Source organism: Patagioenas fasciata, chromosome 12 (genome assembly GCF_037038585.1).
Source record: "Patagioenas fasciata isolate bPatFas1 chromosome 12, bPatFas1.hap1, whole genome shotgun sequence".
Classification (NCBI taxonomy): Eukaryota; Metazoa; Chordata; class Aves; order Columbiformes; family Columbidae; genus Patagioenas; species Patagioenas fasciata.
Genome location: NC_092531.1, coordinates 18,047,608 through 18,058,789, shown reverse-complemented (window position 1 = coordinate 18,058,789; position 11,182 = coordinate 18,047,608). Strand labels below are relative to the sequence as shown.

Genomic DNA, 11,182 nt, shown 5'->3' with positions numbered 1-11,182 from the left:
ACATTGTGGCTTTCCATTACATGATTTTTGTCAGTTATTTGCCCCGTTCATCATGGTTTAGATGATGATTCCAACTCAAAAAAGCCCTTGGTTCTGCACAAACACAACGTGCCTCAAGGAACCACCAAGAACTTCAGCAACTGTCAGCTCTTTGATAAAGAAGAGCAATTCCAGTGAATTCAGGAAAAAAAAAATACTCTGCTGAACAAAGTTTCTCAGGCATAAAATAGTCTGTGAGATCCAGCAGCAAGTAGAGATGTAAGAAACCTGACAGTTGCTCTAAGGTGCCCTGGGAGAGCCGGGATCTGAAGGATTTTGGAGGCTTGAAGCCCCCTTTGCCCAGCCCAAGCATGGAGAGGAGCTCTGTGAATCAACCCTGAGTCTTGCTGAAGGTAACTCTTGCTTTCTAAGCCCTGTGACATTAGGAAATTCAGCCAAGGAAGTTGTAAATATACTTCTTAAGGGCTGATAACAAAGCAAATTGAAAAATCTTTGAAAACATACATGATTTAAAGAAAAAGTTGCTTACATTTTGAACACTTTAATTATAAACTGTGTTTATAAAAATGTTACTGATGTGTTTGTGGAACTATTTATCTTTTAATTTATATTTGTCCTCAATGAGAACAATTTTCCATGTATCTCAAATCGCAGTAATAATTTAAACATAACTAAAGATAATTCCTTTTGCTATAATATTGCAGAAAGGAATGATTTCCTCCAAGAGACCAGAAAATTATTTTTTTTAGCTTAAAGTTCTCATTGAAACAAACAAAAAAAATTGCAGTTGTCTCATTTGTGAGTAAACAACCTATTAGAAATCCAACTATTTTATGAACTTGCAGTAGATACATGCGTGTGAATACATATATGTTTAGGCATTTATTTCTTTATAATGTTTCTTTATATTTAGTTCAAGCTTTGAACTGAGTGTTTATATGGGGCTTTAAAAACATTTCTGTTTATCTTGTTTCTTTCTTGACAAATTAACCTTTTTCAACAGTGACTATAAATTACATAATCGTATCACATCATTAATTAATTAAAGATATTAGTAGATGACCTATAATTAATAGAAAATAATTACAGAAATTATTGTTAGCTTTGACAATCTGGAGCTCAAACTCTATTTGTAACATCTCATGTCAGAATTTTTTAGTGTGATTACAGTATATGTTACAGTAAAATATCCTACTATCATTTTAACAGTGTGCACAGGAGAATTAATTTTTATGTGTGATATCCCCAGTGTGTCCAGTCATTGATTTCTACAAAATGGACTGAGCAGTGCATTTTGCATAGGCCACCAAACAGCACCAAACCATAAAAATATAAACAACATCTTCCACCACATGGCAGTTCCTCACTAAACCCCATGGAAGAACAGGGCTGTGGCTCATCTCCCAACACCTTTGTGATAATAACATTCATAAATGGTAAGTGAGGCTGGGAGTTGGCTGTGTTCTATATACTCTTCATGTGAGTACCTGCAGCAGTCTTGCTTGTTTGAATTAAAGCCATGTAAAACACAACATCTGGAAAAATGATCTGCTCTGTGTTGTTACAAAAATGTATTTTGGAAGATTGAAATTTCTTTGTTTGTTAGGATACTTCAAAAATCCTGCACAGATTGAAATCTGTTATAGAGCATTATTTTCCGTCTTTAATCTAAAGCAATTTTGAAATTAAACTTTATTAAAACCAACAAATGTAAAAGAATATTAAAAAATATTCCCTCAAATAAATCCATCAGTTTCAGTTTACTCCACTGGTGGACATTTGGAAAGGGAATAATTAATAAACATCTATTCAATCTACTATTTATGACTTACGATTTGAAGAATGAAAGAAAACATTTTGCTTTCTAGATGAAAAAAACACCTTCCTTAATGTCATGGTATGTATGGTTTAGTACTTTCCACGTAGTCATATAGACGTACTGTTTTTGCTATAAAAGCGTCTTCCAGGGAAATATTTCTGGAGCAGGTGCTTTGGTCCTATGGTGAGAATTAGGGGGACAGAGGTGGGGACATCCATACCAGTTAGAACAGCTGACGTACTGAGTGAAGCGGTGAGACTGCGCTGCAGCTACTGCAGCACCGGTCAAAGGTTGAGATGGCTCCTGAGTATCACACCGGTGATTTCCCACAGCCGAGGGAAGAGAATCCATTTTTAGAACATTAATCCACTCCAAAACTTTTTTTTTTTTTTTTTTTTTAATGTTATTTTTATTGCTGTTGTCCGTGCAGGCTGCTAGTCTTTGAATACTCACTGATTTGTGCTGGCATCTGATTGTCGTCCTCTAAGTCTGCTCTTTTCGGTTCTGCCTGGCAGCTTCTGACACATCCATCTCAGTACTTTTGGAGCAACTCAAATGTAATAGAACTAAATGTCTAACTTTGCCTAAGGAAATTCAACTGTAACTTGACAAATCGGCCAAAATATTGTCTTAGGGGTTGATTCTGATTTAAAAAAATGTTTTCTGAGACAGTTAATGACCTACCCTAGCCTATCTAACAACTCGATACAGAAGGTAAGAACACACCAGGTGTAGACTTGAGTGACTCTATATAGATCTCCACTCTGGACAATTTCTATACGTGAAAACTAGACCATAAACTGATCACAGCCCATTTTCCTTGATTTATCCTTCTAATGGTGTTCTATATTTCCCTTTTTTATACTTTATTCCCTGTTTAATAAAATACATAACTCAATATACTGACTTGAAACCTTGTCTTGCTCTGCCTCCAGAGACTGACTTTGAATTTTCACTCCTAGAAACAAGGTGAAACTTGCTAACAAAAAAAGAAAGGCAGGCTTCCAACTCCAAACTATGGTCCTTCTCCTTCTGTGATGAATTGTGAGATTCAGTCACCCCACAGTTTCAAGGTAAAACTTTCCATGTTAAACTTTTACAAAAAATAGGCTCATTTGCAAATATTCTGCAGGGCTCTGTAGCCCTCCCCAGGGGCACCCTGGGCAGAAATGTCAGCCTGAGAACTGTAGGACTTTCAAGAGAGTAAAACCACAAAGCTCTGATCTGACTATAAATGTTACATCGCATTTCATTATTGGTTTGGCACACGTGTTAACAGATGAATATAGACGGCTTCATCTGTAGGTTTGAATCTCTGTACACGTATCTGTCACGAGTGGTATTTTTAAGGTTGCTGCCTTGGTTAGATGAAGACAATAACATTTATTTGTGCAGTGATTGCACTAAATGTTGGCATGTGCATAAATGGAAGCTGTAGTCAGAAAATACAATCCAGAAAGGTTTAGGGGATGTTGTTCAAAGCACATGAATCTATGCCTTGTTCACACGCATATATAAATATCTGTATAAGAAAATCGAGGCATCAGTGCCCAGTCTAGATCATGGCCTTATAAAAGCAGCTCCTGTGCAAGAGTTCACTTTACAATTTCCTCTGCTCTAACCACTTCCTTTCATTGCAAACTTAATGAGTGCTTTCAAGTGCACAACAAAAATGAGATGTGAGAGTTTGGGGAAACCTCCTTGTCAGGGAAAACCAACACCTTGAATTAAAGGCGTCAAGTATTTGAGCCTCCGCAGTCAAAGCTGTGTTTTCAGAGTATAAAACTAATAATATGCATTGAACTACTGAAATGCTATAAAATAGAGAAGTCCAGTAAACACAGCCCCTAAACCTGCAAAGAGATGCTTGCTTTTGATCTGCAGGAGTCTCTGCTTCTCTGTGTTTTGTGGAAAGAACCACTCAGCTTAACCTGTGGGTGCTGCCTGCAATTTGATATTCTGACACCCTCCCTGCCATTTCTTGGGACTCTTATCATTCCCTTTTCCCTGTATTATTTTTGTGTGTGTGTCATTAAGCTAAAGAACAATGGGATTTTTTTCTCTTCTTGTTTTGTCAATAAATTGATTTTTGTTACAGTGGGTAGTAGCATTACACACCCTTGTGTAAAACATGCTGAACACTAAAGAATAACTGGCTACCTACCACCTGAAGATTAATCTTCTCTCTGTTTGAGTATCTGAGACTACAGGGCACTCACAGCTGGAAAAGAGCATTCCAGCTACAGGTTTGTGTTTTTAATAGCATATGATAGTCGTTGTCGGGTTTTTTTTTGTTTTTTTGTTTTTTTTTTTTCTGTAGTATTTATCACCATCATCACCAGAATAATTCATTGTAATGCTACTGTACATTTAATCCAAAAACCTCAGAGTGCTTCACAGATATTAATTATGCCAACCAACTCGTGCAACATGTAAATGAAGCATAGGGATAATTTGACAACTACTAAAAGGAGCTAACTGTGAGGTAACTCTATAGAGGTTGTAAATTACCTGTATGAGCTATTTGCATGAGTTAGTTGCATCCTGGGAGAGCTGAGAGGTACACTATCCAACTGAAATAGCAACATGGCATTAGCAGGCAGAGTATAATTATAATTTGGTCAAGTCATAGGATCAAATAATCACACTATGATAAGTTTCGCGCTGAGAGGGCGCTCCTTCAGTGCCATGTGGCATCTTTGTGTTCTCAGTTCACTAAGGATGATGTACATTGATGCAGCTGACAGAAGAAAAATAATTTTTATCTAGGCAGGCCAAATGTGTAAATTTTGGCTCAAAAATTTAAGGAATAGAGGGGAGGATTCCTCCCCGCTCCTTTTTTTTTTTTTTTCCTTCCTAAGAAAATGAAACCATTCTTCATAAATTGCATTCACAAAGCTGTTAGTTCTCAGTCGTATCCCAAAGACATCTTCCACAGCGTGACAAAATGCCACTGCTCTGCTGGTATACGGTCACTTTAACTCAGAAATGCCAGCAGCAAACCACTACCTGGTGAAATGCGGCAGGATCACACAATAAGGCTGAATGTATATATAGATGCCAATATTTCTGTTATACCAATACAGGACCCAGAGGAGATGTCTCCTGCATTACTAGGCTCTTGATGTGCTCCTAACCTCCAAATGGAAGGAGCTTAAAAATCATATTTCTAATGTTTTGCGGAAACTTTAATTAAGAAACAGGAATCATCTTAGTCTTGAAGGGAATGCTGCTGTTTTTAAACTTTACTGAAGGTGTAGTCTGTGAAATATTCATGATTTAATAACAGTATTAATTTTCTCTTTTTCCCAGGATTTATTAAAAGGTAATTGGCCATCACTACTTCTTGTCAGCTGCTCACCTCAAAATGGTTGCTGTCTCTGACATAAGTTGGCTGTTGCCATGGGAAAGATTAAGTTGTCTTAATTGCACGTGTTGCCAGTTAAAAACATCAGGAAAAAAAAAAAAAGAACACAACCAAAAGGTATGATCAGCGAACAATTAGATACGCTTGTAACAAAGGCTGGAATAAATACACAAGCTATGGAAACTATTACTCGTCTTAAGATCAGCAAGTTCAGTCTGCAAACAACAGGGCTGAAAGTGAGGTTTAGGGATGCATCTCGTCTCATCTCACCTCTTATCTCAGCTACAGAACTCGCACCCGGGTATTTTAGGGGGAAGACACAAGCTTTCACCAGCCGAGGATGCGGTCCCTATGTCTCACTGAGATGCCACGTGGGTACCGCTGTCCCCTGGGCTTTGAAGAGATGTGGAGTGGTAACCTGTTCACATGTGTGGGTGTCCTAGCGAAAGGCTTGTCAACAGGGTTCAAGGTCAATGTATATCAAAAAATGAGGCTTGGCTAATTTGCTTTCATTCAAGCACTTGGAGTTAAGCAGCAAAGAAGGGGTTAACCAGAAAGTATTTCACCTTGAACCTTGCACTCTCTTTATCTAGCACACCATAATAAAAGATCAAGAGTTCCTGCTTATTATCTTATTTTTCCTCCTTGTTCCACTAGGCTAGGGCCCAGACTAGTTATGGATTAACACTGTGATCAATAGGAAGCTTGCTGTCTCACTCTCGGCAGGGGAAAATGAACTCAAAATGCAGTCAAACTCTTATTGATCAAGGATATAGGTCTCACTTTCATTACCTCTGTCTCCTGATAACCCACATATAATGTGATGAGTTGCTAATCTCTCTGATTTTCAATGGACCCTTCACCCCTTCTGTCTGCACAGCAGAGCTTTTATTTTTGCCTCTTCTATATAATGTTTGTAGCATTAACTCTCACTCTATTACCATCAGACCTTGTCAATCAGGACTCATAAAAAGACTTTCAAAAAGAACTGGGCCAACTGTGTTAAGATGATATTTGGGTATATCCAAGCAATGGAGTTATCATTCAGTAATAAACAGATGAGAAAGGTAGAGGAGAAGACTGCTTCACTTACAGCCTTAACAAAGATCAGGTAGTTTGGGCCACCCAAACCCATTTCAGAAGAAGATGTTTTAATGAATGCTTGCATTAAAAACATAGACTGTGCCATAGTGCATTTATAGCTTTTAATGTAATTCTTTTGTCCATTGTGGATAAAGACCTGTGTCACATCCATCAAGCTTACCTGTAATTTTGTATACTCACAAAGAAATACAAATTAACTTTGTTTGGTGTACACAGATGAGTGCATTTGGTATGCGAATATAACATTTCCTCATATCCCCTGGAATAAACACCTCAGCACCGAAAGAAAGGCAGAAAAGCAGTTTATTGACAGTGACAGTACTTATAGCCAGGGAAATACTGAGTATTTGGTCATCTTCTGCAAATTTTTAGGAAGCTCAGGAACCACTTTTAGTTTAGAATTTTCAGATTAAGTATTTTCCTTCTGGAACAAAATGAGTTGTTCAACTGAAAAAAAAAAAAAAGGTTTATATTGATTTCTTCATTGAATTTTTAACCCCAAATTATAAAAAATGTTCCTTTTTGATAAAATCTAGATTTCCTTTATATATTTCCCATTGATATGAACAGTTGGAATGACAAAACTGAGACAAAATTAAAAGCAAGTCAGAGGCTTGAAAGAAAAAATAATAATAAAAAGAAATTTGAAGGGCTTTTTGTCCTATTTGGGGACAAACAAGTTTTCAAATACTGGAATTCTCTGCAAGATGAGATTCCCAGTGTCTGCTAACCCTGCTATTCTGAAAACAGATATTTGCTGGTGAGCTAAATCACAGAATTAAAGTAATCAGAACTGTGTTAGAATGTGTTAATCGATGTCCCCAAGCACTGCTTTCTCCAGTTTGTCTCAAACAAATAGTCTACATACTTCTATCAGGTAATTGAACCAGGTCCCCTCACATACAGTGTCACAGGAATTCAAACGACAGTCCTTGTAGATCCAGTCCTTGTAGATCCTACAAAGTGAGTCTTTATTTGCATAATTATTTGTGTGATCTTCAATCAAGGATGTCATCGCATTTTCTTAAACATAATATAGATTAAAAATGAGACATTATTGATTGTCTCTGAAAGAGAAAGGTCTCAAGTTTCATGTGTAGTGTTTGCCTTCAGTGGTAGTTTTCTTTATACATTAGATAACACTCATAACCTTGTAGCCACTGTGAATGCTGAGCTTTCTTTTGAAGCTTACATCAATCATATAATTAAGACATCTTAGTACTGCTTTCGCAATCTAGCCAGATTGCGATCTGTGCTCCCTGGGCCTGTTTCTGAAACTTCAATTTATGTTCTCTCTTTTTTGTATGTGTGCATGTGTCACGTAATTACCGGTCTTCTTCCAGGTACTCTTTGCGGTTGGTCCAAATTTCTTTAGATTAGCCTTCCTGTTAGCACTAAGTCTTTCTATTTTATTACAAAGAAAAATTAATTGGGTTCTAATAATGAGGTAGGCATGCGGGGCACTTACCAATGAAATACAATTGTTTGTGCATAATAGAATCTCTATGGTGGCATCTGCTTGAACAGCTAAATCAAAGACCAATGAAAATCACTGGTTAGAGATAATTATCTTTGCTGTAAAACATGCTCACATCTATATGGTAAGATAAAAGCTCACCCATGGTATCACTAACAAATACCTTTTTTGGGGAGGGCAGGGGGGTGGGCACTAATGCGTCAGTTTTAAAAAAAAAAAATACTCAAACCCATAGATGTCATCTCAGATCAAAATATTCACATGCTCCAACATTAAACACCTGACCTTTCATTTTATCATCTCAATAAAAAGGGGTCTGAGCTTCAAAGGGATTGTTGACACTTTATACTACCCTTGCTGCCATGTCTCTTTTTCGTTTCTTCTCAGACCTGTCTTTTGATACCAATCAATCTCTGCTAAATGTGACATATCATCAATTTGTGTATTAAAGTTTCTTAAAAATCACTCATTTAAAGGTAGCAGACCTCCCCATATGATTTTCTTCACGACTTCAGTTCTACATTGAACAGGCATGAATAGAAAATGAAAAAAGCAGATGTGAGAAGGAAAAATGTTTTATAACAGAAAATATTTTTATAAGAAATTATGAAGGCCTCTATCATCAAGAAGAAAAGTGAGCTGCATTTTTTATGTATAAATCTGAGATACAGTCCTGCATGTGTCAAATGGATATGTCAGAAAAAGTGACAGTGGTATTTTGTCACTTTATGACCCAAACTGATTCTTATCAAAGTCACATGTGGCCCATAGAGATCACGGACATCGGCTACCTGATAGACCTAATAAGGCAGGTTTTGTCTTACAGTCTCAACTGCATTTTGTCATCGAAGACCTAAAGTACACTTAAAATTTTGCATATAAAGCAATGTAAGCCCAGGGTATAATTTTATAAGACATGCTAATGCTGGCGAGACCCTCAATTATATCTCTAGCAGGTACACTCACAATGCATAGATTTGATGGAATAGCTGTAGTGGTGAAAGAAAACCGTTTAACCTTTAAATACAGAGAAGAGTTGAGTTTGGTACTGTATTTGTGCTACTTCTTCACTCAACTATAGGCCCAAGTTCTACGTTTAGTTATTATTCCCTCTTTCTCCAGAGAGACAAGCAGGGACAGGCCATCACCATGTGAGTTAATGAACTGCTGGCAATAATTACAATTATAGTTGACAGTCACGCTGCAGTGCTCTACCTACTAGTCATGACACTATGAACAATACCTGAGAGGAAGAATTAAATTTTCCAGAAAGGAAAGAATGGGTTAAAAAGGCATATGGAAATTTACACTAGGGATAATTTAAAGCAACTGCTAAGATTAAAACAAAAAAAAAGTATAATCACAAAATGTCCACCAATTAAGCCTGAAGAAAATATCCTTTTTTTTTTTTTCTTTTTACTTTCGTGTTTTGAGATACAGAATGCACCCTAGAGCACTGAATTTCCATTCATGAGCATAGTACATACATAATTAATGCAATCTGCTGTCTGTTATGACTAGAGATGACAGGAATTTATGTGACAGCTACCAAATACGTATATATTTGGTTGTTGTGTATGTGGCCGTTAATAGGTTTGACTGTATCTGGCGCTGATAATATGCCACCAATGTGGTGAAGTTAAACCTATCCCACGTCTTTCAGGCCTGGTGTGTGGTAGGGCTATCCGATTTGAAAAGCTCCTTTATGTTCTTTTTCAAACCAAACGTTTTTATTTTTGTCAATAAACTGTGTCATTTATTATAGTTAAGAAAACTCATGTTGTTTGAGGTCTTTATCAGAGTTCCTACAAATCAGGTTAATTGGTGATCAACAGAGCTTTTCTGCCTTTAATGAGGCCTGGTAGCCTAAGGCAAGGCCCAGCTCTTGATAAGGGACTTTCCCTTTCCTTATTCAGGACTCTTTGATCACTTTTTTTTACTGGGAGAACAACCGCCGGGAATGTCATTGTTTTTTAATTGCCTGATTACCAAATGTTGGAGATAAAAGATAGATGTTCTCAATTAATAACATTTACATAGATTAGCATCACTAACAAGCCTCATTAGTAGCTGCTGACTTTTGTTTAGACTGCATCCCATGTCAGTTGTGCTCTGATAGTGCACTGGTAAGTACGTTCTCCATATAAAAATATATTTTTTTCTAATCTATTTCCATTAATCAAGCTGTATATTTGACATTTTAAAGCACAATGAGACTTTCATTAAAGTTAACTCTTACTTCTCAGAGCATTCAGTGCAAAGTTGGGTGTATTAGGAGGCTTTGCATCAAAAAAGCCTTGCATTCAGGAGTCCTGAGGTAAGTTAACGTATTTAGCATAATAAACAAGTCACAGCAGCCAGTTGTTTAGAATTCTTCTGCAACTTCTGTTGCTGGTATAGTTATTAATTTTGAACCACCACTGTGCCTCAGTCTATTCATCTATGAATGGTATATAGTGATAAATTTTCCTTAAAAATGCTTTGAATGCAAGGGCAGAAAATATACTGGTGGCATTTACAATACATTTGATAAATATCTGTTTTGAGAAAGTAAATCTCTGTTCTGTTCTTTCGGTGCAAGTGTTGTCCTTGAAATCTGTACTTCTGCTGAGGCTGTTCCTCAGCAAAGCACCTTGTCCTAATGATTAAATCATAGGAGATGCCAACAGTCTTCAGGTTTTCATTCCAGAGAGATGAAAGGTGAGTTAGAATTTTCTTGGTCCTTACCCTGAGATTGACTTTTCCATTGGCCAATGCGCTTGCAAGCGCTGTTGGGGTAGGAGGAGAAACTTCCCTCTCGCCTTCAAGCAAATCCTCATCAAGTTGGTTGTACTTTAAACAAACTTGATTTCTGGCCGTAAAAATCTATGGGAGAACTTGTGTTTTTCTGCTTCAAGAACAAAACAAAATAAACCAAAACACGTATCAAGTAAAAGAAAGAAAACAGCACAAGAGCACTGTTTAAAAAAAAAAAAGCTTAATGTGCGTAGCTTGCCACAAGGGAAGGGAAAACAGTATTCTGACTGAACTGTCAATGAAATCAAACCTAAAGCTGAAAGATATATAAAATGCCAAATATTTCAGGAGATAGAGATACATGTCTTTGTATGTATGTGTACAACTGGAGATACAAACATGTATGGACTTGTGCAGATTAAAACATGCTTCTATTATTTTGATCAATGGTCTTCTTTCTTATATTTTCAACACCTACTGCACCGGTACACACAAACCCAATATTTTTTACTCCATCTGCTTGAAAATCTCTAGTGTCATGGCCTTTGCTTCAATGTTGAAGCTGCTTTCAGGGTTGCACAAAAAAAAGTAAGCTCTATAGTTCAGCGAAGCATCAACAGTAAAGTGCTAAAGCAGAAGCTTTCGTGCTATCAGTGGATGGATTAAATAAATAAATCAA

The 11,182-nt window shown here is 36.9% G+C and overlaps 1 long non-coding RNA gene across 1 annotated transcript; it reads left to right on the top strand.

Annotated features, from left to right (window-relative positions):
* Positions 1 to 1,253: 1,253 nt before the first annotated feature.
* LOC139828955 (uncharacterized) lies at positions 1,254 to 4,027 on the top strand. The gene is made up of 3 exons (XR_011741104.1): positions 1,254 to 1,436; positions 2,782 to 2,892; positions 3,918 to 4,027. It is a non-coding gene; the product is annotated as an uncharacterized lncRNA (long non-coding RNA).
* The last annotated feature ends 7,155 nt before the right edge of the window (positions 4,028 to 11,182 follow it).